At 48.4% G+C, this 27884-nt stretch overlaps 2 long non-coding RNA genes across 7 annotated transcripts; one reads left to right on the forward strand and one right to left on the reverse strand.

Annotated features, from left to right (window-relative positions):
* Positions 1-3517: 3517 nt before the first annotated feature.
* On the reverse strand, positions 3518-9954 carry LOC102548331 (uncharacterized). 3 transcript variants are annotated; one of them, XR_015632056.1, is made up of 3 exons: positions 9627-9954; positions 7743-7790; positions 3518-3735 (listed from the first exon to the last, which is right to left on the reverse strand). It is a non-coding gene; the product is annotated as an uncharacterized LOC102548331 (long non-coding RNA). The 3 variants fall into 3 exon arrangements; XR_015632055.1 differs by lacking the exon at positions 7743-7790 and having other exon boundaries at positions 9716-9954; XR_015632054.1 differs by lacking the exon at positions 7743-7790.
* On the forward strand, positions 4548-27884 carry LOC134480715 (uncharacterized). 4 transcript variants are annotated; one of them, XR_015632051.1, is made up of 5 exons: positions 17212-17400; positions 17614-17645; positions 22132-22215; positions 22951-23092; positions 27669-27884. It is a non-coding gene; the product is annotated as an uncharacterized LOC134480715 (long non-coding RNA). The 4 variants fall into 4 exon arrangements; XR_015632053.1 differs by lacking the exons at positions 17212-17400; positions 17614-17645 and adding an exon at positions 4548-4632; XR_015632050.1 differs by lacking the exon at positions 17614-17645 and having other exon boundaries at positions 17187-17400.

Raw genomic sequence — 27884 nt, forward strand, 5'->3', positions numbered from 1 at the left:
AAGAAAACAAAATAGTTCAAGCCCTGTCTCCAGATTAAGAATTTAGGTCCATGTGTCCCCTTCTCCAAGTAACTAAGTTAGAGCCTCAGCTTTCACCTCTGCCCCATTCTACCTGGCCCAGGCCTCCAGGGCTGCACAGCAATCCCCAGACAGCCACGTGGATGAAGAAGCCAAGAGTCCACCCAAGGGCACACTGCCTCTTACCAGGGGAGGATTCTGCAGAGGGCTGGCCTGGTGCTGCTTGTATTCTAGTGCTAGCATTGTCTCCTCAAGACCAGGTTGCCCCAGAGCTGAGAGAGCACCTCCCAGGCAGTAGACCCAAGTAGTGACCCTGTGTGACCTTTCCCCCAAGCTATTTCTGATTGGTGAATAAAGATACTGGCAGCCAATAGCTGGGCAGAAGAGACATAGGTGGGGTTTAGGTTTCCTGGGTTTAGAGGGGAACCACGAGGTGGGGGTGGGTGTGGGTGGGGGTGGGGGTGGGGGTGGTAGGGTGGCTGGGGAGGAGATGGTAAAGGAGGAAAGAGAAGCCACCTGGGGTTAGGTGAGTCATAAAAAACGTGGCCCTGAGGGCTGCTTAATTGGTGTTAAGAGCAGCCCAGATGAAATATAGTGAGTAATAACTCAGAGTTATCAATGGGAAAGGAAAGTCTAACAGCGTAGAGGGTAGGCATCTGCCCAGCTCTTGTGCTGTTTAAGGCTCATTATAAATATAAGGTTGTGTGTATCTTTTTCTTTGGAACTGAATGATCAAGGCCAGGTAGAAACCTTGGATCGGGATTAAAATTTTTCTACTACAGGATTCTAACTCAGGCCCGTTTTGCCCTAAAATTATCTGTTTTCTTCCTACCTAAGAACGTGATCTCCTTGACCGACAGTCTTCTTTAGTTTTGTTTCATTTTTTTAAAAAGATTTATTTATTTATTATATATGAGTACACTGTCACTGTCTTCAGACACACCAGAAGAAGGCATCAGATCCCATTACAGATGGTTGTGAGCCACCATGTGGTTGCTGGGAATTGAACTCAGGGCCTCTGGAAGAGCGGTCAGTGCTCTTAACCACTGAGCCATCTCTCCAACCCTTGTTTCTTTTTTTCTTTTTTTTTTTTTTTTTTTTTGAGACAGGGTTCATCTGTGTAGCCCTGGCTATCCTGGAACTCACTCTGTAGACCAGGTTGGCCTCAAACGCAGAGACCCACTGTCTCCTGAGTGCTGGGATTAAGTGTGTACCACCACCACCCAGTTGATCTCTTGTCTTTTCATCCATAAAATGGACCTGGAGAGATGGGGTAAGAACACAGAGAGAAGCTGCTTGCTGTAGGCATAAGGTTTTTGTGCACTGTGTAAAGATTATCCTTGTCTTATTCAGATGCTGATTTCTCTGCCCCTTTTGGTGCTGTAATCAGACATGGTGTTCTAGGTATTGTAATGCTTGTTCCAAGTTTCAAGTTTGTGTAAACATTGTTCCCTATTTATTCTATGACTTGTCAATAAAAGCTGATCAGCCAATGGCTGGGCAGAAGAGAGAATAGGGCTGGACTTCCACCAGCCAGGGGAAGGGAAGAGAGGAGGAAGCAGGGAATCCTACAAGGAAGGGGTCAGGGAGAGGCATCATGGAAACACACCTGAAGCCCAGAGAGGCAAAGCAATAGGACAATGCAGGTATCTTGGGGATTTTGTCTGGGAGGAAGCCAAGTGAGTTCAGAGGATTAAAATAGAAAAATGACTACCTAGTTACTTTAAAGCTAATTAATACATCTTATAGTCTCTGTCTCATTTATTTAGGAACTAGCTGCTACTTTTTAAAAAAATGCATTTACAGGGGTTGGGGATTTAGCTCAGTGGTAGAGCGCTTGCCTAGCAAGCCCAAGGCCCTGGGTTCGGTCCTCAGCTGCAAAAAAACAAAACAAACAAACAAACAAAAAAAAAAAAACAAAAAACCACTGTCCGTTCTTCCAGGGGATCTAAGTTTTATTCCCAACAAGCTCATGGAGGTGCAAAACAATCTGTTAACTACAGTTCCAAGGTGCCCTCTTCTGGCCTCTACAGGCACTGCATACATGAGAGACAGATACACACAGACAAAACACTCATACACACACACAAATAAATACAATTTCAAAAAAAAAAATCTCTTTTAAAAGATGCCTGTTCCGGGCTGGAAAGGTGGCTCAGTGGTTAAGAGCACCGACTGCTCTTCCAAAGGTCCTGAGTTCAAATCCCAGCAACCACATGGTGGCTCATAACCACCCGTAATGGAATCCGATGCCCTCTTCTGGTGTGTCTGAAGACAGCTACAGTGTACTCATATACAAAATAAATAAATAAATCTTTAAAAAAAAAAAAGAAAAAAAAAAGATGCCTGTTCCAAGTCACCACATGAAGAACTACAGAGTCCACTAACCTGGGCCCATGGGGGCTCACAGAGACTGAACCACCAACCAAAGAGCACACATGGCTGGACCTAGGCCCCCTTCACATTTGTAGCAGATGTGCAGCTCAGTCGTCTCGTGAGTCCCTAACAATTGGAGCGAGCAGGGGCAATCCCTAAGCTGTTGCCTGCCAGTGGATCTCCTTCCCATGCTGGACTGCCTGGTAGGGCCTCAGTGGGAGAGGATGGGCTTAGTCCTGCTGGGGCTTGATATCTGAGGGCCTGTTGGTACCCAAGGAGGCTTCCCCTTCTCTAAGGAGAAAGGGAGGGGTAAATAGGGAGAGGAATTTGAGGGTAGGATTGGAGGAGGGGTTGTGTTTGGGATTTTCAATAAAGGTGCTAGAGAGATGGTTCCTCGGTTAAGAGCACCAATTGCGGGGCTGGGGATTTAGCTCAGTGGTAGAGCGCTTACCTAGGAAGCGCAAGGCCCTGGGTTCGGTCCCCAGCTCCGAAAAAAAGAACAAAAAAAAAAAAAAAAAGAGCACCAATTGTTCTTCCAGGGGTCCTGAGTTCAATTCCCAGCAACCGCATGGTGGCTCACAACCATCTGTAATGGGATCTGATGCCCTCTTCTGGTGTGTCTGAAGACAGCAACAGTGTACTCACATACATAAAATAAATAAATAATTCTTAAAGTGAATAAAGAAATAAATTAATGGGGTTGGGGATTTAGCTCAGCGGTAGAGCGCTTGCCTAGCAAGTGCAAGGCCCTGGGTTCGGTCCCCAGCTCCAAAAAAAAAAAAAAAAAAAGGGTTCTCTAAGCCCCCTACCAGCATCGGCAAGGAAAGAGAGGCTGGCTAGGGATGGCCACCGGAAGTGAAGCCCAGGGACCAAGCAGAGGATTGGAAAGTACTCAGTGCCCATTACTTCTAGAGGCTCCCAACATGAACTACTTTCGCCCTCCACCCAGATACACACCCCACATTAGGGCCTTTGTACTAGCTATGGCATTTCCCATCTAACCGCACAGCCAGCCACCTGCCTTCCTGCTCTTTGTTGGCTGTGACGACTATTCTTGGTCATCAACTTGACTGCATTTGGAATGAACAGCAATACAGAAATGAAGGGCACACCTGTGAGATTATTATTTATTTATTTATTTATTTATTTTGCTTTTTTTTTCCTTGCATGATAAAAAGGTTCCTGGGTTTGCTGGTTGCACTTCAAATCCACTTCTAGTCCACAGCTTTGAGGTGGGAGGCGGGAAGACACACCTTTAATCTGGGTCATGTGTTCTGCTGGAAGTCAATATATAAGGACTTGGAAGAAGAAAGCACTTGCTCTTTGCCTGCTTGCTCCTGCCTTGTTAGAAAAAGAAAAAAAAGTCAGTATGTTGACACATGTCTTTAATCCCAGCACTCAGGAGTCAGAGGCAGGAAGATCTTTGTAATTTTGAGGCCAGCCTGGTCTACAAAGTGAGTTCCAGGACATGCAGGGTTCAGTTACACAAAGAACTCTGTCATAAAAGTCCAAAGAGGCAAAATAGTAATAATAATAATATAAAAATAAATTTAATTATTTTTGTTTCTTTCAAAAATGCTTAAAAATACATTTATTTGGGCTGGAGAGACGGCTCAGCGGTTAAGAGCACTGACTGCTTTTCCAGAGGTCCCGAGTTCAATTCCAGCAACCACATGGTGGCTCACAATCATCTATAATGGGATCTGATGCCCTCTTTAGTTATGTCTGAAGAGAGCAACAGTACAGTCATATGCATAAAATAAATAAATTTTTAAAAAATTATTTATTGTGTCTATGTATGCATACATGCCTTCTTGAGTGCTACCATATTTATTTTTTGTATTTATTTATACTGTGTATGTGTTTGTGTGTGTGCACAGATGTCAGAGGACAACTTGCAAAAGTCAGTTCTCTCCTGTGGTGGTTTGAGTGAGAAGCGTCCCCATGGATTCATACATTTGAATGCTTTGTCCAATGTTGAGCTGACTATCTGGGAGGGATTAGGAGGTGTGGACTTGCTGGAGGAAGTGGGCCACCAGGAAGGTGGCTTTGAGATTTCAAAACCCAGAGCCATTCCCACCCAGTTAGTAGTCTGTCTCCCTCACGGCTGCTGTCTCCATGGAAGCTTTCAGTTGTTGCTCTAGAGTCATGCTTGCCGGTTTCCATGCTCCTCGACACAATGCTTGTGGACTCTGCTGCCCTCCGGAATCATGAGCCCCAGACTAAATGCTTTCTTTCGTAAGTTACCCTAGTCCCGGCTTTTTGTCCATGCGATAGAAAAGTAGCTGCTAAGACACTTCCTGGCGATCCCAAAGTCAGGTCCTCTGGCTTGGTGGCAAGCGCCTTCACTTGCTGACCCCTCTCTCTGGCCTTGTTTTTATTTCTGCGTGTATGTTTATTTGCGCATGCGTTGTGTTCGTGTGTGTGTGTGTGTGTGTGTGTGTGTGTGTGTGTGTGTGTGTGTGTGTGTGTGTGCGCGCGCGCGCGCGCGTGTCTGCGTGGAGGCCAGAGTAGAACTTGGGACGCTATTACACACTTTTCTACTTTTTTGTTTGTTCGTTCGTGATCTCTCACAAGCCTGGAGTGTTCCCAAAGCTGGCGCCTGCCCCGGGGGTGGGGTGGGGTATGTTTGGGCTGGAAGTGGGCGCCATCTTGTTTATGTTCTGCTGGGGATTGGAGGATCAGACTTATAAAGGCTAGCACTTTATTGATTGTGTCATTTCCCTAGCATTTGGGTGTTGTTTTGTTTTAAACGGGGTCTCACTGTGTTGGAGCGATGTTTTTGTACACTGTGTGAAGATGTGTCTCTGTCCTTCCTTACCTACCTAAGGCACCGTCTGATTGGTCAAAATAAAAAGCCTATGACCTATAGCAGAAGACAATAGAAAGTGGGTCATTGAGCACAGAGAGAGGAACTCTGGGAACGTCAAGCACCGGAAGACGCTCCACCAAGGAGGAAGTCAGGCATACGACACTGAGGAGAAGAAACTAGTCATGTGACAGAACTTAGATTAGTATAAACGGTTTAGTATAAGAGCTAGTTGAGGAGCAAGCTGAAGGTGATAAGCATTGAAAATGAAAATAAGACTTCGTGTATATGTTCGGCAGCTGGCACGCACTTGGAAAAGTCCAAACGGTTAAAACTACGTAGCGCTGACTGGTCTACAAGTCAGTATGTAAACTAGACTGATCTAGAACTCAGAGACCGACCTGCCTCTGCCTCTCATGTGCTCGGATTAAAAGTGTCCATAGGGGTTGGGGATTTAGCTCAGTGGTAGAGCGCTTGCCTAGGAAGCACAAGGCCCTGGGTTCGGTCCCCAGCTCCGAAAAAAAGAAAAAAAAAGTGTCCATTATTCCCTTTATTTTCCTTATTTTTGAAATTGGATCTCAAATTGTAGCCTCGGCTGGCCAGGAATTCACAATGTAAATTAGACTGGTCTTAAATTCATGGTAATCCTCCTGCCTCATCTTCCCAATTAGTACTGAAAGAGCGTACTCCTAAATGGGGAGCCTCGTCTCTCGCTCCAGTCGCGGGGTGGGGTGCGCCCAGGAATCACGAGTAACCAGTCTGTCTTGATGTAACAGCAAGAGGTAGCTTTTATTAAGGAGATCCCTATTAGCAGGATCCCGGGTCAATACGTATCCCACACAGGAGACAGAGGAATCGACCCCGAGCCTCCAAACTCGGGGGTTTATATAGTAGAGGTTAGGGGCATTCACTCGGTTACACATGATTGGTCAATTCAAATGGTGCACAGTTACTTTCGGCTCGAAATTACGTCAGCAAGGAGTACGTGCTATCTAGCAGCTCAGCAGCGCCGGTAGGGTGGCTCATCTCACTCAGGGGGGTGACTCACTTCTGGGGAGTGAAGGAAGGGGAGGGGGTGGCTACAGATGGTCAATGTCCTTGGGACTGATAGCTGGTTTGGCAAGTCCCTTCTCTGGCTTTCCCTCAGGCATGTCCGGCCCTGCACATCCGGACTCTGACAATGAGTAACCTTTTTTTTTTTTTTTTTTTTTTTGGAGCTGGGGACCGAACCCAGGGCCTTGCGCTTCCTAGGTAAGCGCTCTACCACTGAGCTAAATCCCCAGCCCCAATGAGTAACCTTTTTAAAACTCTAGTTCTACAGTACAATTATTGGCTGGAGCCACATCAACCAGATTAACTGTAAATGTATATCGAGGCTGAACTTGGTAGCTTATGTGTGTAATCTTAGAACTCTAGAGACTGAGGCACAAGGATCAAGAGTTTGACACTTTTCCCAGCATGTGGGAGGCTGAGGCAGGTGGATCTCTGAGTCTGAGACCAGCCCAGTCTATATAGTGAGTTCCTGGACAGCCATGGCTACATAGAGAGATTGTGCCTCAAAAACAGAACAAAACAAAACAAACAAAAAACACAACAGAAAGATGATGCCAGCCTGTGCTACTTAAAAAAAAAAAAAAATGAAAACCAGAGCTGACAAGATGTCTGTGCAGGTAAAGGTAGTCGCCAAGCCTAGGGATCTAAGTTAAGTCCCCAGGACCCAATGATGAAAGGAGAGAAATGGCTCCAGAAAACTGACCACCAAACTCACTTCAGAGCATGTGTCTATCTACACAGATCCACACACACACATACAGACACACACACACACAAACGTGCATATACATACACAGATACACATATGTGCAAACACACATACATATACATACACATATATGCAAACATATATACACATACATATACAGATACATATACATGCATACACACATATATACATCCATACACACAGATACACAGATATGCATACATACACACATAGATACACAAAAAGGAAAGAAATTTAACAAAAATGAAAGGTGAACCCACAAAAGCTTACATGAAATAAAATAAATTTCAAGGCTTCTTTAGATTTATTAATTGTGTGTGTATTTGGCCTGCATGGACCTGTATAGGTCAGAAAAGGTCATTAGGTACCCTGGGATTGGGTTAAGGACGGTTGTGAGCCACAATGTGGGTGCAGGGAGCTGAACCCAGGTCCTCTGCAAGAGCAACATGTGCTCTTAACCACTGAGCCACCTCTCCATCCCCAAAGAAAACAAATTTATATGGAAATGCAAAGTGAGCTAATTAGTTTTTAAAAAATGTTTTAGGAGGGGGGCTGGGGATTTAGCTCAGAGGTAGAGCGCTTGCCTAGGAAGCGCAAGGCCCTGGGTTCAGTCCCCAGCTCCAAAAAAAAGAACCAAAAAAAAAAAAATGTTGTAGGAGTCCGTGTATAAAGCGGTAGTGAGAGATACATTCGGGGTGCAGCTAGACACTCAGTGCTGAATAGAGCTCTCAAACAAAGCCATCCACACAGTCTCACCTGGCTCCCACAAAGACACAGCTGCAGTCCAGACAGGAATGGACGAGCCTTCAATAAATGTTGAATAATTGGATATTCACAAAGAAAATTCAATCCCAGCTCTTACTTCAAATACACCCCCAAATCAATTTGAAACGGACAATAAAAGCCTAAGTATGAAAGATTAAAAATAGAACCTGGAAAAAGAAATCGCATGGAAACCTATTTCCATAGCCTTGTGATAGCCACAACTTCACTGTTTAAGCCGGACTGCTACAGTACCTAAGTAATTTGTGGTCATCCATACCTACGCGCGCACACACCATGACGTGAAGCCTAGCGTCCACACCCCACAGTTGAGCTGAGCACGGTGATCCAAGCATTTGAAAGGAGATCAAGATCACCAGTTTCAGGCCAGCCTGGGCTACGTTACAAGACCCCCCCCCATCTCAAAAAGAACACCCAAAATCAAAAAACAAGTTTAACAAAAATGAAAGGTAAACCCCAAACCATATATGAAATAAAATAAGTTTTAAGACTTGGTCCAGCTAGGCTTGGTAGTGCGTGCCTATAAATAATCCCAGGTGCTGAGAGGTAGAGAGATGGGGTGGGGCATAGGAATTCAAGGCCAGCCTGGACCAAATAAGTTTAAGGCCAACCTGAGCTTAATGAAACCTTGTCTCAAAACACCACCACCCCCACCATATATTTTGCCTGTCTTTGGAGTTGCCTCAAGCAGGAAGGTAGACAAAACCACCTCTTAGACAGAGGCTAGTAGCCTATGCATTTTAGAGATTAAAAATCTTCCTTTCTGCAACACTGCCTGGCTCTTTTTCTGTATTCACCTTTCTCTCTCACTCTCTGTCTCTCTGTGTCTCTGTCTGTGTCTGTGTCTCTCCCTCTTCCCCTCCCTCTCTCTCCTCCCTCCCCCTCTCTCCCCCCTCCCTCCCCCTCTTTCCCCTCTCCCTCCCCTCCCCCCTCCTCCTCTCCCTCTCCCTCCCTCTTTCTCCTTCTCCCCTCCCCTCCCCCCTCCTCCTCTCCCTCTCCCTCTCTCTCTCTGTCAAGAGCTCCCCGTCTAACACTGGAAATCCATCTTCATAGTGACTGTTCATTATTCATGTGTTTGTTTTGAGACGTGGTCTCAGGTAGCCCAGGCTATCCTCCAACTCATTCAATAGCTGAGGCTTGCCTTGTACTTCTGATCCTACTGCCTCCACCCCTAAGTGCTGGGATCGAATGAGAACACCAGCAGGCCTGGCTCCCCCTAATCCCTGTCTTCTGGGAGCTCCACTGCAGAGCAGAGCTGTGCCCGCATGCCCCGAGCAGTGGGTGCTCTGTGAAAACTTAAAAGATTCAAGGAGTCTCACCAGCCCGTCTTTTCCTGCTTCTCTCTTGGTAATTCTTATTTTTATCTCTTCCACAACCTTTCTACTTAATTTTAACTTCCTGTTCCTTCCCGGCTGGTTTAAATTCCAGGAGGCTCTATGCTATTCTGTTCCTCTTAACACTTCGATTCTCTGGGTCTTGGCTTGCCTTGATTTCCTTTCATAGTTTTAAAGGGTAGTTTCTGTTTACTTAACCTTTCTCCTTATCCCGGTGTGTGTGTTGTGTGAACATTTTGAGTTAGGGTCTCAAGCACACCAGGAAGCACAGCATGTAGCCAATTCGTTTTGTATTTGGTTTGTTTGGTTTGGGTTTTTTGTTTGTTTGTTTGTTTGTTTGTTTGCTTTTTGTTGGTGGTGTTGGCTTGTTGTTTTGTTTGTGAGATAGGGTCTCTCCTTACCTTGGAACTCACTCTGTAGACCACCAGGCTGGCCTTGAACTCACATAGATCCACCTGCTTCCCCGCCCCACCCCCATGCCGGGATTACCACCAGCTTCTTTTTCTATATTCTGGCTTGTTACCTTTTTGTTTCTCCCTTCCCGTTTTGTCGGTTTCCCCTTCACTCCAGGAGTATGGCTGTCATTCCCTAGGAGCACCACTTGGCCCTCACCTGGAGGAAGGCACAGGCAGCATCTCCAGGCGCAGTCAGGTCTGGGGGCCGAGGCCACGGTTTCTCCAAACAGCTCCAGCCTATACTTAGTACAGCAGGGGACTTGGAACGGACACCTGGGCCCCGTGGGGACTCCTACAGTGGGCGGTTTCTGTGCTAAGACCCTTGGAGCCTCACAGTAGCCTGAGATCCTTCTGGAAAGCCTTCTTTCCTTTCCTCTCCTTCCTCGGCAGGAGTCTGAAGACCAGCCGGCTCCTCCTCTTTATAGTCCCTCAAGCATCTCCTCTAACAGGTGCAAGATATTTCTGGCCCTTCTAACTCTGTGTGGCAGCCATGCCCTGCCCGCCACGTGTTCCGTTGCTGTAACGAATACTTGTGGTAAATCAACTGAGTAAGAGGAAGGTTTCTTTTGGGCTCAGTCTATGGTCCCATCCTCTGTTGCTGGTAGTGATACAGCACAGGAGAATGTGGCAGAGGGGGCTGTCCACCTCGTGCCTGGAAAGTAGAGACCGGAGGCAGAGTAAGATCCTCAGTTACCTCCCCACCCCCACTCCCCACTCCCCACCTCTCTACCCCCTCCCACTTCACTGCTCCCTCCCACCAAGGTCACACCCCCAGAGAGCTAACTTCCTTTCACTAGACTCCGCCTTCTAAACCATCTACCACCTCCCTGTCCTATCAGAGACTAAGGGCAGATCCCTCAACCTTGGAGGCATATCTTAACCTGAGGACAGGCACTAACGAACGAGTTTTCCTCATTTGTTGGGGGTCCTTGGTTGGCTGCTTGGACTCTAACGTGAAAAGCGATAGAAAGCGGACTGGAAGTGCAGTGCGTTCCGCGGAGTGTGGCACAGGTGTTAGTTACTTGTCAGTGGCTTGGGCTCTTCCGTGACTGGGCACGGGGCCAGCGGTGGTTTCACCGAGGACTTTCTGAGTGTTAAGATTTGAAAATGCTTCTTGGAAGCCTTTCAGTTCCTCCAGATAAGAAAACTTTTTTTTTTCCGTTCTTTCCCCCCCCCCCCCCCCCCGGAGCTGGGGACCGAACCCAGGGCCTTGCACTTCCTAGGTAAGCGCTCTACCACTGAGCTAAATCCCCAGCCCCCAAGAAAACTTTTTTTTTAAAAGGTTTTTCTTTTCTTTTTTAATTTATTTCAAGACAGGGTTTCTTTGTGTAGTGCTGCTGTTCTGGAACTCTGTAGACTAGACCAGCTCTGTAGACCCTGCTGGCCTCGGAATTCAGAGATCTGCCCGCCTCTGCTGGCAGAATAGTTCTTTCCTCCCTGTGTACTGAGGTTGAACTCAGGTCCTTGAACTCGGCAACCACTGAGCCGCACCCTCGCTCTTTAGCCTTCTTGTCCAGGCAGCAATGGAAAGAGAGGGTCAACCTCTTCCCTGCGTGTGCCGCACCTCTGTCCCCACTGGGTCTTTCCACATCCTTTCCTTCCTCCCTTCAGTGTTTGATTTCAGACAGGGTCTATTCTAGCCCAGGTTGGCCTGGAACTTGATGCATAGCCAGTGTATGGCAGATCTGCAATCCTGACCTTGCTTTCACCTCCCAGTGCTGGGTGCCCACCATCACTCCTGATTTACGTGATCTTGGGAATCAAACCCAGGGCTCTGTGCATGCTAAGCAAGTTCTCTACCAACTGAACTACATCCCCAAACCTGCCCCTCCGCCTCTTGCTTTTGTTGCTATTTAAGCTAAGGATGCAGCTCGGTGGTTGAGCCCTGGCTCTATGTTCTCTTCTAGGACCAAAGTGGGCAGGGAAGCTAGATGCACGCTAAGGGAAACTCCAGGGCGGAATTCAATGGTCTTCAAGGTCTGACCCTGGCTGGGCCCTATGTCCAAAAGTTCTTATATTGTCCCCTGCATGGTGCTGCCCCCACATGGTGTCATCTCCACCCGGTGCCACCTACTGGAGACCAAGCTTGCACACGAGCTTGCAGATGTTTTACATTCAAACCATGATGCCTCCCTTGGATATGGTGGGACACAGGACTCTTTCTAAGGAACGGAAAGGAGAGGGCTGGAGAGATGGCTCAGTGGTTAAGAGCACTGGCTGCTCTTCCAAAGGACCTGAGTTCAATTCCCAGCAGCCACATGGTGGCTCACAACCATCTGTAATGGGATCCGATGCCCTCTTCTGGAATGCATGAAGAAAGAGTACTCATATACATAAACAGATAAATCTTTAAAAAGAAAAAAAAAAAAAAAAACAGCCACAGCAGCCATCTTCCAGCAACTCGCTAAAATGACGAACACAAAGGGAAAGAGGAGAGGTACTCAGTCTATGTTCTCTAGGCCTTTTAGGAAACACGGAGTTGTTCCTTTGGCCACACACATGGGAATCTACAAGAAGGGTGATATTGTAGACATCAAGGGAATGGGCACTGTTCAAAAAGGAATGCCCCGGGGTTGGGGATTTAGCTCAGGGGTAGAGCAGTTGCCTAGCAAGCGCAAGGCCCTGGGTTCGGTCCCCAGCTCCGAAAAAAAGAAAAAAGAAAGAAAAAAAAAAAGGAATGCCCCATAAGTGTTACCACAGCAAAACCGGAAGAGTCTGCAGTGTCACCCAGCATGCCGTGGGCATCATTGTAAACAAGCAAGTTAAGGGCAAGATTCTGACCAAGATCTTGCCCGGATCCATGCTCGGATTGAGCACATCAAGCCCTTGAAGAGCAGAGACAGCTTCCTGAAGCGGGTGAAGGAGAACGATCAGAAGAAAAAGGAAGCCAAAGAGAAGAGCACCTGGGTTCAGCTGAAGCGCCAGCCTGCACCACCCAGAGAAGCCCACTTTGTGAGGACTAACGGGAAGGAGCCTGAGCTGCTGGAGCCCATGCCATACGGATTCATGGCCTGATGGACAAAAGGGAAATAAAGGGGACTACAAAGTGGTTTCATAAAAAAAAAAAAAAAGGAGAAGAAAAGAATGGAACAGGGTAAATGTAAAAATATATAAATGGAGAATATATGAAATTTATTTCATTGTATATTCTACAGTATATGTATCATATATATTTATGTATTCTACATTATAAAATGTAGAATTTTATGAAATATAAAATTTATACAATATAAAATATAAAAAAGAAAACATTTCATTTTTATGTGCAATGTTTTGCCTGCACGTATGTCTGTGCATGGGTGTTGCAGACAGTAGCGAATGGACTGGGAATTGAACCTCTGGAAGAGCAGTTAGTGTTCTTAACTGCTGAGCCATCCTCTCCAGCCTCCTTCCTGTTTCTGAAAACAAGGACTGCTATGACCAGGACACATGCTCTGGATGTCCTGGAACTTACTACCTAGCCAAGGACGACTTTGACCTCCTGGTCGTCCTGTTTCCCCCTCCCAAGTTATCGCACAGTTGGTGCTACCATGCCCCGAATAAGTGTTTGCTATTTAAACCATCGAGTTGGCAGTTAATGTGTTGCACAGCCGGCCATAATGTAGGAGCTGAGGGAGACTCGCACTGGAGTTTGGGGCTTGAACACTGGATAAATGTCAGCAGCATTTATCAAAGGAGGGATTCTCTGCAGAACAAAGCATGATATTAACCAGGCAATGCTGATGCACACCTTTGATCTCAGAGCTTGGGAGGAGAGGCAGGGTCTTCTAGTTCAACGCCTGTCTGGTCTATAGAGCAAGTTCCAGAACAGCAAGGGTTTCACGGAGAAATCCCGTCTTGAAACACCCCCAAACCTCCTAAGAAAAGAAAGCACAATATTGCCTGGGCATGAGAGTGCATGCCTGGAACCTTGGTGTCCAAGAGGCAGAGACAGGAAGATTGTCAGGTTGTGTGGTCGGCTTGAGCTGCCTAGTAAGTTCAGGGCGTCCCTGAGCTACATGGGGGAAAAGACTCCAAAGAAATAAATATAGCATTGCCCAGACGCATTGCCTTTAGGGGTAGCCAGCGGTGAAGCCTAGAGCAGGCTCTGGGCTCAGAATCCTCCCAATCCCAACACTCTTTTGGAATAACCTTTGTTTAGACAGCTAGGTGGAGCTTGCAACAGATGCTAGGTATAGTCTCCATTCTGGAGAGAGGATGAGGAGTCTCTGCTGTGTGCTAAGTGTGGAAAACATGAGCGCCCAGAGAAGAGATGAGAGGCCAGGAAGGGTGGAAGGGTGGTCACTGAGAGCTGAGATGTCCCGAGGTGGGAGGAGTACTCAGTTAAGGGTGTCTCCCAGCAGGAAGGAAGTTCAGAGAAGGGTAACAGTTCCTGATGCTTACATGCCAGTTTTTAACACAGCCTTAAGGGAACACGGTGGGATAGAACTGTAATCCCAGCACATGGGAAGCAGAGGCAGAGGAACGGAGCTCAAGTACAACCTAGACTATAGCTAGACTGTCCAGGAAAACAGAAGAATAGAGTCTTCTTCTTTTTTTTTTTCTTTTTTTCGGAGCTGGGGACCGAACCCAGGGCCTTGCGGCAAGCGCTCTACCACTGAGCTAAATCCCCAACCCCGAATAGAGTCTTCTGATCAAGCCCCGTAGTCACTCTGCATGGCCAAAAGTCACAACCTCCTTCTCACAGATGAAGAAACTCACGATATCACATGGTTTGTGGAGTGGCAACACCAAAAATCAGGCTTTGACCATAAAGGATGGGTAGGGCTTTTGAGTTCAGCTGTGCAAAAATTGGCCAACCGAGAGAGTTCACTAAACTCTCAGGGTGATTCTTGGGTGAGCAGAAATAGAGGTGGAGTCAGAGGGTGGTGCCTAAGGAAGAGAAGAAGCTATAACAGAGACCAGGAGATCTGTGCCTTTTGCCTTTAAAGGAGCAGCATGCAAATCATAGGCAAAGTAATATGCAAATGAGATGCAAATTGAGTCGGGAATGAGCATCTGCTATTTCTGAGTCAACAGCTCAGGCACTTTTGGGTGAGCCCTCCCCAGCTTTCTCCAGGGTTGCCAGGGTCAGGAACCCCAAAGGGAAGGCCTGCTAACTGAACAGAAGTGGGCTGCTAGGACAGCAGGGCGCTGCATAGGAAGGGAAGCCCCGCCCACTGCATGAAGGCGAGTCGTCTATTTGCATATTCATATTCAGATGACAAATGCTTGTAAAGCACCTACCCCATGAGAGGGCTGAGGCAGATGCGATGCAGAAGACAAGGAGATCCTCATTGTTTTCAAGGTCTAGGTGCATTCTTTCGGGGTTGCGGGGGTTGTGGGATAAACAATAAAGACGCTGCTGGCTTCTTCTAGAACCTAAACCAGGTTTTCCCAACCTCAGAGCTCTGGACACTTTCCGTCTTTCTTTAGTAACACCCTGGGCTTGGCCCAGTAGATAAATGACAGTAGCGACCCTTGACCTGTGACAAATAACCAGACATGACCTAATATGGAAGAAGTCAAAAAGCATTCAGATTGAAAAACTACCATTTGACCCAAATATGGTGGAATGTACCTGTAAGCCCTTGGGAGGTGGAGGCTGGAGGGTCAGGACATCAACGACATCCTTCACTACAGAGAAAGGGGGAAGCCGGCTGGACACCAGAAACCCTGAAGTAAAACCAAAACAAACCACTCAGATGTCTAAGACCATGAGCCCTTTGGCTGGGCCAGGATTCTCCTTGAGCTAAGTAAGGGTTTAGTTCTAAGGACTTAGTGTTCTAGACTATTATTTATTTATTTATTTATTTATTTATTTATTTATTTATTTATTTATTCATTCTCCTTTCATTTTTCGAGGCAGGGTTTCTCTGTGTAGCCCAGGCTGTCCTGGAACTTGCTCTGTAGACCAGGCTGGCCTCACAGAGATTCGACTCCCTCCAACTCTGACTCTGGAGTTGCTGGGATTAACAGTGCAGGTCCCCACTGCCCGGCTGGCTGCAAGGCTGTTCTCTAGTGCTTTCCTTTGTCATTCTGTCTGTCTTCCAGTTGACGTCGGTGGGGCTGTGGGTTCCATGCCTATGTCCATAGGTAGATCCCAAGAGTTCAGACAGGCAGCTTTGCCAACCAGTGTTTTCTCAGGGCTGCCCTGGAGTCTTGAGGGACCCCTGGAAGCCTGCAGGGGTGATGGAAGGGGCCAGCAGGAGTTAGAGCTCAGACCTTACTGGTTTTGTTTTTGAGTTTCCTTATTGTGTCCTTTGAATACAAAGTCCCAAGTGGACAGAGGTCCCAAAGGACAGTTGCCAACCACTCAGCCAGATGAGGGACCACAAGCAAGATTCCCCTTCCCAATATGTCTGCCCTCGAGTGCATGCAGCGGTGGCTCTAGGGTGACTGTTTGGAGGCTTTCTCAGCTTCCTGTCCAGTTCTTGCCTTCGATAGGAACTGGAGAGAAAGAATACTGTACCTTAAAACCAAGGGATCTATGTATGTGTGCAGAACAAACAGGGTGGGAAGCAGGGTTGGGGATTTGGTTCAGTGGTAGAGCGTTTGCCTAGCAAGCACAAGGTCCTGGGTTTGGTCCCCAGCTCCGGGAAAAAAAAAAAAAAAACAGGGTGGGAAGTGCCATCCTCCAAGCATCCCTGTCACAGCATGATGCCCAGGACAGAAGCCAGGGTCCTTGATCAACTGCATCCCAAAGCAGAACAGGGCTCTCACACTCAACTGACAATACAAAGAACCAGGGCTAGACACCAAGAAGAACTTTCCAACTTAGCACCTGGGGGAATTGCTGCCTGGGATAGGAGGATGTCCCTCCCATTAGAGCTGGATCTCAGAATCCTGCAGAGATAAATCTCTGAAACTCAGCAAGGACAGAGCCAGACTGGGAAGTTTACCCCACCCCACTGCCCGAGAATTCTCTTCTGTCCAATTCTTGTCAGGAGCAGTGGGGATGTGTGGGGATCTTGTTCCCCAGGGACTGGGGTATGGAACGGGCTTCCCCAAGTACCACACCCTCTGGATCCAGGCACAATCAGGCATTTCATGTCTCAGAAGGGTCAGAATGAAAGGCCAGTGTCTGTCTGTTTGCCCCACACCCCCTTCCAGCGCCAGATTTTTCCATCTGCCCCAGCCTCGTCCTCATGTCTCTCCCCACCCAGACTGTGTCACACTCAGATTAATGGAAACAGAGGGATTGTCTTTAGTTCTCTGTGCAGCTGGTGCTTTCTGCCCCAACACTCCCATGAGGAAGCTAGATCTTAATGTCCCCTCCTGTCACACACAGGATCCCCAGAGGGCTCAGGGACTCCGATGTACCACAGAGGCCACCAGAACCTCTGATCTAGCTCTCGATACTCCTCCTTCCTGTGTTCTCTGCACTGAGGCCCTAGGTGATGGGTGACTTCCTCACAGACTCAGAGGCCTTCTTCCCTCTGGAGACTTCCTGAACAGTTAGTTGTCCAAGACCTGTTTGAACAGCTGGACCAAAGAAGCCACTTCTGTCATTGCCTATGTGTCCCAAAAAAAAAGGGACCTTCTCTGTGCTGCCTGCAGGAGCCCAGATCCAATGCCACCTTGCCTTGGGACCACAGTGCTGAAGCTTCTAAGAAACATTCAGAAGCTGACGTCACTATTCTCCAGACCCTCCACCTGTTTGTCCCACCACCACCAGAAGCTGTGAGCAGCCATTCCGGGACCTGACATTCTGTCAGCTTCACACCACCTTCCCGCATACCCATCCAGGAGTACTTCCTGGATAAAATATTAAACACGCAAATCTGAGAAGTGCCTTAACCAGCGACAGACTGCACGACCACAGCCTGGCGAAGGAGACGCACGCCGTCCGGGGGCGGGGAGGTATATATAGACACAGACTTTGCATCTTCCCAACGTGTATGAGGCAGAGCAGTGCCTGTGGAAAAATACCGCTGCAACCTCCAGCTGGGGTGGCCTGACGTCGGAGACAGGGGGCTGGTGGAGGTGGGATGGGAGGTGGGGGGGTCCGGAGGAGCCCCAAAGCCGAGCTCAGAGTGGGGTGACAAAAGCCCTTTGTGCTTGTATTCTGTATAGTGACATCGCCGGACTCGGCAAGGGAACAGGAGGTTGGTGAGAGGCAAGACCTCAAGATAGAGCGGCGAAAACGCCAGAGAAGGGGAGGATCTAAGGTTGCTAGGAGCACACCTCACTCCCCCTGTGCCATAGGGCCTCTAACACCGTACCGTGATGCCCTGCATGCCGGGATGCCCTGCGTGCGGTGAAGTTCAGAGATGAGCCAATAGGGTTCTTGCCTGGGTCTGAATCAACAAAGAACCTTGTTGATGTAGCCTGCCCTGACCCGAGGGGTGAGGGTGGGGCTAAATCTACATTTCCCGAAGCTGATTGGTGCATGTAATGTCCAACCCATCAAGGCCTGGGCATTTGCCAAGCTCCAGAGTTCCCCAGGGATCCACATAAGTATAAGTTTTTTGGTTTGGGGGTATTTTTTGTTTTGGGCTTTTGTTGTTTGTTTGTTTGTTTGTTTGTTTGTTTTGAGACAGGGTCTCACTGAGTAGCCCTGGCTGGCTTGGAACTCACTCTGTAGACCAGGCTGACTTCCAACCTACAGAGATCCACCTGCCTCTGCCTTCTAACTGCTGATATGAGAGTCATGCGACAACACTTTGGGCACAAATTCAAGAGTCCTAGAACACCCACAGCTAAGTCCAGCCTTCGAACTCGAGAATCCATGTGACCTGTATGTGGCATCTGTCACAGCCTCCTGCAGGCCAAGGACCCATGTTTTCTCAGTGACCTGAAAAACCCAGGCCAGAGAATCAGGGAGCCCAGGGGGCCAGCACTAAAAAAGATCATAGGCTCTGTAGTGACACAGTCCCCAAGCCCTGGGGAATGACAAAGAAAAGTGTTCCTGTCACTTCAGAGAATCATAGAGCCCATCTGGATTTAGAAGGCAGACTCACTTTGTCTCAGAATAAGTTGCCCACAGGAATCCGGACTAATGACATCCTACAAAGGACAGCCATTCGGCCCAGGGTGGCCCAGAGCTCACCATAGTTAGGGCTGATGACGTACTCACAGCTGAGCCCCTAATCCAGGAGGGGCCCCAGTGCAGGTGAGCCTGGGGAGGGGAGCTCTCCTCAGACGGGCAGGATGTGGAAGACTGGAAGGTGAGGCTGGAGAGAAGACAATCGGGCTCTAGGGAGTCTGCCAGCTCCAGGCTGCTGTAAGCGGCCTGATGCTGTGGGCTGGGTGCTACTTGGCTGCGCCCAGTTGGAAGGTGCTAAGAGGAGGTGCTGCGGCTACAGTGCCAGCTCAGCCTGAGGAGGAAGTGGGAAGCAGAGGCAGGGTGGGCACGGGGCCCTGGCACAGGAAGAGCAGACTCCCCCAGGGGGGCCTGGCACCAGGACAATCCACTGTCAAGGCAAGAATTCAAGCAGGGAGGAGCTGAAATGCAGCTCCCCGACATTCACACTTCCAGCCCCCATTATGCCCAGGGCAGGGCAAATGGGATACAGATCTCAAGTGAGGGGTGCCCGGCACTGCACCGACAGACAGCAGGCATCGCTATAGCTGGTGAACTCTAGTCCCAGAAGTAGGAGCACTTTCTATGCTACAGATCCTGGGGCAGGTGCTGTGTGTGTGTGTGTGTGTGTGTGTGTGTGTGTGTGTGTGTGTGTGTGTTCCCTGCCCTGACCCCAGGGGGTGGAGCAAGAGCTAGAGAGGGTGATACGGTCTTGACTAAGTCTAGTCTCTCATCCATCAGTCAGTTAGTCGCCTCTCTGTCCTCACCCTCACCCAGGATCTACAGGTCTCCCTAGGAGCCGGTAATGTCGGGGTGGCCGGGGTGGGTGAGGGGCCTTGTTGGAGGGCATTGAGCAGGAAGGACACCAACCTTTTACCAAGAAAGAAGAGATTTTTTTGTAAAGAAAAGATTTATTTATTTTATGTGTGAGTACACTGTAGCTGTCTTCAGACACACCACAAGAGGGCACCAAATCCTATTACAGGTGGTTGTGGCTCGATGGTTAAGAGCACTGACTGCTCTTCCAGAGGTCCTGAGTTCAATGCCCAGCAACCACATGGTGGCTCACAACCATCTGTAATGGGATTCTGGTGTGTCTGAGGACAGCGACGGCGTACTCATATACAAAATAAATAAATATTAAAAAAAAAAAAAAGAAATGGACCTGTTTTGCAAAGTTCTAGGCAGCAACTGGAAAGAGGGAGGGGGAGGAAGGAAGGAAGGAAGGAAGGAAGGAAGGAAGGAAGGAAGGAAGCAAGCCGCCAGCCGGGCAGGAGTGGAGAGCCAGAGGCAGACTAGTCCCTGAGTTCCAGGACAGCCTGGGCTACAAAGCCAGTTCCAAGACAGTTTAGTTTATACAGAGAAACACTGCCTCAGAAAAACAAAACAAAACAAACAAAAGGCAGGTAAGCCTCTCCCTTTTTCTTTTTTTCTTTTTTCTTTTTTTTTTTCCGGAGCTGGGGACCAAACCCAGGGCCTTGTGCTTGCTAGGCAAGCGCTCTACCACTGAGCTAAATCCCCAACCCCCAGCCTCTCCCTTTTTAGGTCACACATCTCTTAAGGCAAGTATCAAGAAGAGGCTGGGGGTTGGGGATTTAGCTCAGTGGTGGAGCGCTTGCCTAGCAACTGCAAGGCCCTGGGTTTGGTCCCCAGCTCCGGAAAAAAAAGAAAAAGAAAAAGAAAAAAAAAAAAAAGAAGAAGAAGAGGCTGTGGTCCCCAGTCTAAGGGAATTAGTACCAGTTTCTCCCCAAATCGCTCCTTTTTCATCCCGTTAGCACAGGATCGTCACCAGGCTGACCTCCCTTGTCTGTGCAGAGGAGACACATTTAACACTCTCAGACACAGCTGTGCCCAACCCAGAGACACACTCCAGCACGCACTGGAAGGATGCTATAGAAAGAGAACCGTGTACACTCCTGGGCACTCATGCCTGCGTGCCCAGGTGGCTCACCAGCAGGCTCAGAGACCTCACAAAGACACACGCAGGGATCTTGCTCATAGGACACACACACACAGGACTTCCCACAGAATTCTAGGAAAGAAAGTGCCTTGGTCTCTGTAGTACAGTCCTGACATAGAAGAATAAAAATCAAGGTCCAGAGAGATGGCTCAGTGGTTGAAAGCACCGACTGCTCTTCCAGAGGTTCTGAGGTCAAGGCCCAGCAACCACATAGTGGCTCACAACCATCTATAATGGAACCCAATGCCTGTTCTGATGTGTCTGAAGACAGCTAGTATACTCATATACATTAAATAAATAAATAAATAAATAAATAAATAAATAAATAAATATCTTTTTAAAAAAAGTTTATGCCATAATAGGTTAAGATATTATCTTTTTAATTTTTAAACTTTTATTGGAAATTTCTTATTTTTAATTTATTAGAGACAGGGTCTCACCATGTAGTCCTGGCTGTCCTGGAACTCACTCTGTAGACCAGGCTGCGCTGAAACTCACCGAGATCCACCTGCCTCTCTCTCCTTAGGGCTGGGATTAGAGACTACCACACCTGGCCTTACTTTTATTTTTTATGTGTATGCATGTACGCATATGTATCTGTGTAAGTATATGCAACCAGTCTGCAGTTGCCTATGTAGTCCAGAAGGGGGCATCGGGTTCTCTGGAGCTGGAGTTACACAATGCTGGGAGCCACTGCTTCCTGTCCATGGGTGCTGGGAAATTAACTAGAGTCCTCTGCAAGAGCAGTCAGTGTTCCTAACCACTGAGCCATCTCTCCAGCCTTTGGTATCCTTATAGAAATTACATTTTTCTATTTATTATGTGTGTCTACACACATGCACACACTGTAATGCACTTCTGGAGGTCAGAGGACAAATTGCAGAAGTTGGTTCTCTTCTTCTATCATGTGGGTTCCAGGAATGAAACCCAGGCTCACTGAGATACCTTGCTGGCCCTTTTGTTGCTGCTGCTGCTCCCCCTGCTGCTGCTGCTGTTGCTGCTGCTGCTGCTGCTGCTGCTTCTTCTTCTTCTTTTTTTTTTTTTTTTTCGGAGCTGGGGACCGAACCAGGGCCTTGCCCTTGCTAGGCAAGCGCTCTACCACTGCTGCTGCTTCTTTTGAGACTGGGCTCACACAGTAGCCCAGGCATGCTTCAAACTTGTGTTCTTCCTGCCTCAGCTTCCCAACAGAGATTAGAGACATGTGCCCCTCTGCCATCATTTTAACAGCATAGAATTTTAATCTCAGAACAGTGTGCTACATTCCTAAAATCCCAGTACTTGGGGACCTGAGGCAGGAGAAGGAGGAGCAGGAATCCAGGCCAGACTCACCCACAGTAAGTTTTTAAGGGTAGCCTGGGATACATACGATCCCGTCTCATTATCCAGCAAACCAAACAACCAAATCCAGCGGAAGATAAGAGTTCGAGACCCTGGAAGACACTCAGTCAGTAATAGCACATGTAGCCAAGCCTGATGACCTGAGTTTGGTCCATAGAAGGACAGAACTCGCAAACATACTCAGTAGATGTGATGAGAGGAGGTGGAGGAGGAGGCCAGGGAGACGAAGAGGCTCAGGATCTCTCAGGATGCTTCTCTGTGTTCCCTACAGACATCCTCATGTGATCTGAAACTCACTGCAGTGAAAACAGAAGGGAACGGTCCTGTCAGGAGAATGAGCCCCTGCAGTTACCAGGTGGGTGCAATGGAGGAAAGTGGGGACCCATTCCAGGCTCTGGGAGTCCCTGACAGAAAAGCCATAGCAGCAAGGCTTCCTTTGAGATATTTGTAACCTGGAGGGTGGGGACATGGAAGTAGGAGCTGGAGGTTGGGGAGCCCACTTGAGAGGCTGTGGCAAGAGAACTCAATATTTGAAGCCTACTACATAGCAGGAGGCTCAAACCAAGCAAGAGCTGGGCACCATGTGCATGCCTGTGTGACATGTTGTGTGACAAAGCTTTTCCTGGGAGAAAGCCACACATCTACTCATCTCAGATTGAGAACCTATGACAATCCAAAGTATAGACAACATCAGTGTCCAACTTGTTGAACCAATGGGTTTTATTGGGGTTACAGGATAAGGGTAAGGAGTCACAGAAGCAGAAATGACAGCTGCATCTCCAAAGCCCACCCCAGCATGGCTGACAGCTCACATGTAGGCAACTCAACATGTTGGACCTTTCCAGGCATCTCTGCTGCTCTAAACCTCTTCCAGAGAGTTCAGCTGGTTCCTGTTTTCCCAGGCCCTGGTCTGGTCTCAGAGTGCTCTTTGCAGCTTTTCTCCTCCGAGAGTCTTTGCTGCGCAGGTTCCCTCCTCTGAAAGGGACTCTCAACATCTATTGCTTACTGTGGAAGGGAGGAGCCTAGTGAATCTGCTCAGTTTCAGGGACTTCCTGAAGCTATCTTGATTTGTGTACCTTTCTGTTTACAGAGCTTCTTTACAGGAGACTGGAGAGATGGCAGTTATGAGGACTGACTGCTCTTCAAGAGGTCCTGAGTTCATTGCCCAGCAACCACATGGTGGCTCACAACCATCAGTAATGGGATCTGATGCTCTCTTCTGGTATGCAGCTGTAAGTACAGATAGAGCACTCATATACACAAAGTATACATCTAAAACACAAGGAAGGGGGAGGGGAGGGGTCTGGAGAGATGGCTCGATGTTAAGAGCACTGGCCGCTCTTCCAGATGGCCCAGGTTGTTTCCAGCATCTGCACCGCAGCTCACAAACAGCTGTAACTCCTCTGCAGACACCAGGCACACACATGGTCCAAAAAACTTGCATGCTAAAAATAGATCAATCTTAAAAAAAACAAAAACAAAAACAAAAACAAAAACAAAACTGTAGGAGAATGCATCTATAATCTCAGTTCTCCAGAGGCTTAGGCAGGAGGATCACTGTGAGTCTGAGGTCAGCCTGGGCTACTTATAAAGACCCTATACCAGAAAACAAAACAAAACAAAAATCCCACAAAAACAAATGGTAATGAAATGAATGATAGGAAAAAATATTTCAAAAATTAAAAAAACGAGCAGGTGTGGTGACGGCTTTATTCCCAGCACTGGGGAGGCAGGTGGATCTCTGTGAGGGGTGCCCAGCATAGGACTGACAGACAGGTGGGGGAGTCGTGCTAGAGAGATGACTCTTGCAGAGAAAGAGTTTGAAGCCCTTCTGGTGTGCAAAGTGAGTTTTAGGACGACCAGAGCTACATGGAGAGACCCTGTCTCAAAAATTCAAACAAATAAATATGGCTAGGAATGGTGGTGTTCATCTATAATCAGAAGTTCAAGGCTAGCCTCAACTTCACAGTCAGTTTGAGGCCAGCCTGGGCTTCACGAAAGACTCTCTCAAACACCAAAGGGGTGAGGGGAACAGGGTGGGAAAGACAGCACTGCAGGTAAAGGAACTTGCCTTCAAGCCTGACTACCAGAGTTCAATCCCTGGCACCCACATGGTGGAAGGAGACAGACTCCAGTTGCCTCTGACTTTCACATGAGCACTGTGAAAATCAATCAATCAATCAATCAATCAATCAATCAATGAACAACAGGCAAGAGGTGTGCTTGACTCTACTGGCAGGAGTATGGCAGTCCTTTCCCTAAGTCAGTGAGCTGGGAATCCAAGGAAGACACAAATGCAGCAGAGGAAATAATGACCCTTTTGCTCTGCTACCTCTATGAGCTCCTCCCACAATGGCTATCCAACTCCTTTTGTTGGGGGTTAGGGGTAGTCTGGCAAAATCCAGGCAGAAGGCAGCCTCCTCTGACCAACCGTCCCACCTCTACACCCGCCCTGTCTGCACTTTGCACTGGATTCATAGTGTACATACACACACACACACACGCACGCATATGCACACAAATCCTCCACGTGTGGCTTCAGTCTCCTTCCCTGTCTGACCCAAACTCTAGGAGTCATCCTTGCCCTCTCTTGCAAGTTCCTTGCCACTTTCTCCCTGAAGTTTCCACCCTGGGTCTGTTTCACTCCTAGCCCTTGCCCTTAAAGGAACCCTCGAGAAAAGCCCCTGGCCCAGGCCACTTGCTCCCTCTACTCTCAGTTTCCAGTTCTTTCTCTGCTGTATCCTTCTTGAGTACCTCCTCCAGGCACCTCAGTCTCTCCCTCATGCCCCTTTCCCCTCCTTTAAACTGGCGGCCCACTTCTCCTATGAGTCTCTCTCTCTCTCTCTCTCTCTCTCTCTCTCTCTCTCTCTCTCTCTCTGGTGTGTGTGTGTGTGTGTGTGTGTGTGTGTGTGTGTGTGTGTGTGTGTGTGTGTAAGCGTGTGTGTGAAAGCAACAGGATCCTGTGGAGGGCCATAAGTTCCTCCCCAGCCCCTCTGAGGCCTCCCTCACTCCTCGATCACCCTGCCTTCTGTTACCCAGACTCCTCAGCCCCTCACCTGAGGGTAACTTGCACTGTTGAGGGTGCTAGTTTCTGAGTCTCCTTCTAGATCCTTCTAGAGTCTCCTCCATCTCTGTCCTTCATACCCTTTAAGTTCCACAGAAGGGGTGCCTACACTGCTGGATCCCCCCACCCAAGGACTTCTCCCCTCCCACAGAAGGACCCACTAGAGCCCCCATTAGGGAAGACTATGATCCTCTTACTCCATCTGATGTTTGTGTGACACCCAACACCCATGGCTCGCTTTCTCCTCCACCTTCAGTTACCTTTTCCTCCCTCAACTCTTTCTTTAACACTGAGGGTTAAACCCAGGGCCTTTCACATGCTCGGAAAGCAAAACCCCACTGAGCCAGGACCCTAACCTTCCCTGGACCCGTTCCTTAGGATAAGTTGAATGGTGTCAAGTGAATTTTCTATTACTGGTGGAGTGTTTCACCTTTTGCTTTTGTTTCGTTTGAGACAGTTTCTCTATGTAACAGCTCTGACTGTCCTGGAACTTACCCTCTAGACCAGGCTGGCCTTGAATTCTCAAAGATCCAACTGCCTCTTCCTGCCCAGCGCTGGGACAAAAGGCGTGTGCCACCACTGCCCAGCCATTCTGTGCTCTTAGCTGCGAATCCATCACTCTGTGTGTGTGTGTGTGTGTGTGTGTGTGTGTGTGTATTATGAATCCAATGCAAAGTGCAGACAAGGGTGGGTGTAGAGGTAGGAAGGAGGGATGATGGGTCAGAGGAGGTGAGGGAGCGCGCGCGCACACACACACACAGGCACACACACACACAGGAGCACACACATAGGTGCGCACACACAAGCACACACACACAGGTACACACACACAGGAGCACACACATAGGCGCGCACACACAGGCACACACACACAGGTACACACACACACACACAGGCACACACACATAGGCGCGCACACACAGGCACACACACACAGGTACACACACACACAGGCACACACACAGGTACACACACAGGCACACACACACAGGCACACACACACAGGCACACACACACACACAGGAGCACACACACAGGCACACACACACAGGCACACTCACTCACTACACACAAGAGGCAACTGTTCTTGGAGGCCAAAACCTAGGAACTAGAGTGATAAGCAGTCGGGAGCTTCCTGATATGGGTTCTGGGAACTGAACCTTCAGTTCTCTGCAAGAACATGAATTGGTTACTTTGTCATCTTAAAACAAGCTAGGGTCATTGACATGAGGGAACCTCAACTGAGAAAATGCCTCGCTCTGATTGCCTATAGGGAATTTCCTTAATTAATGATTGACCTAGCATCGTTCAGTTCACTGTGGGTGGCCCTGGTTGGTTTAAGAAAGCTGGGGACGGAGGGGGGTGGGGGTGGGGGTGGGGGGACACAGATAGGTGAGCCTCACTCCTTCATGGTGTCTGCCGTAGTACTTCCTACCTCCAGGTTCCTCTCCATTTGAGTTCGGGCCTTGGCTTCCCTTGGTGATGGACTGTGATAAGGATGTGTAAGTCAAACAAGCCCTTTTCTCCTCAAGTTGCCTTTGGTTGTGATATTTAGCAGCACAGCAGAAGGCTTCTCTAGGAGAAGCATCAAGGGCTCTTAGCTGCTGAGTCATCTCACTAGGCCTCTCCTGCTCCCACTTCCACACCTCTTGGGAGATAACGTCTCACACGGATTTCTGGCTGGCCTGGAACACAGAATGTAGAGCAGGCTGGTCTCCAAATGAGGACCATCTCCTGCCTCCCAAATGCTGGAGTTCCAGGTGTGTGGGTGTGTGCAGTGCACACCTGGCTAATTGGACAAATTTTTATTAATTAGCTGAATTAGTCATATAGTTCTATTATGCGAAACTGCATTACCTTACTTAGGCCACGTGGTATTAGTTAATTAAAGTCCCATAGCATCGAAGACAGTGGCTGGGGCTACCTTTTCCTAAGTGTTTCTCACTCCATCTCCAAATGTTGGAACTTAAATTTCTATTAAAGCTGTACTTTTGGGGCTGGGGATTTAGCTCAGTGGTAGAGCGCTTACCTAGGAAGCGCAAGGCCCTGGGTTCGGTCCCCAGCTCCGGAAAAAAAAAAAAAGCTGTATTTTAGGCAAGTGTCAGTGACCTCGTAAGATCAGGAATCAAAGTCATTTTGGCTACATATAGAGTTCAAGGCCAGCCTGGGCTTTATATAAAGTTTTAGCCAATCCAAAGCTATATATAGGGAGACACTGTTTAAAATTAATTAATTAATTAATTAAGACAGGTCCTTAAAAAATGCGAAGTTTCTAACCCCCAGATCCAAGAAAACAAAAGCCAGTTGGGCTCTGTTGTCCGGTTACTCAGAGACCCCAGCATTTTCTGTGTCCCACTGTAGTGCCCTCTAGGGCACCCTCCTCTAGGGCACTCCCGTGACCAACCTTGAGTGATGCCATCCTGGGGTATGCCAGCCAGAAGGTGAAAAGGCATAACCAGGCTGGGAAGGCACACAATACTGCCCCCTGCAGCCTACTGATGCGATTGCAGTCACATGGCCACATCCGACTGCAAGGGACTTTAAGAAGGCCTGGACAGGCTGGAAGAAGGATCTGTTAGCCGACAATTAGTAGTGGCCTCAAAGTCCTCCTGCCTTGCTCCACACTGATGGCCGCTGATGTCATCAGAGTTCGGGCTTCACCCCCCATCCCTGCCCCTCTACACACATCCCTGGGCTGCTTTTGCCTGGTCCTGTGGTGATGGTTCCTTCTTATCTTCCTTCAGATACATCACCCTGAGCGGCTGACTTACCTGGAACCTGGAGATTTGGGCCCTAGGAGGACTTCCTCAGTTCTCAACCTGACCCGCATGCCAACACAGGAGCCAAAATGATGGGGCAACAGACCGGAAGTAGGCTGGGTTGGGGTGGGGAAGACTAGGTCTGGACTAGTTAAAGCTAGATGTGGTAAACCACAGAGTAAACACAAAGTGTGAGTTTTC

Source organism: Rattus norvegicus, chromosome 10 (assembly GCF_021556685.1).
Source record: "Rattus norvegicus strain SHRSP/BbbUtx chromosome 10, alternate assembly SHRSP_T2T, whole genome shotgun sequence".
Lineage (NCBI taxonomy): Eukaryota > Metazoa > Chordata > Mammalia > Rodentia > Muridae > Rattus > Rattus norvegicus.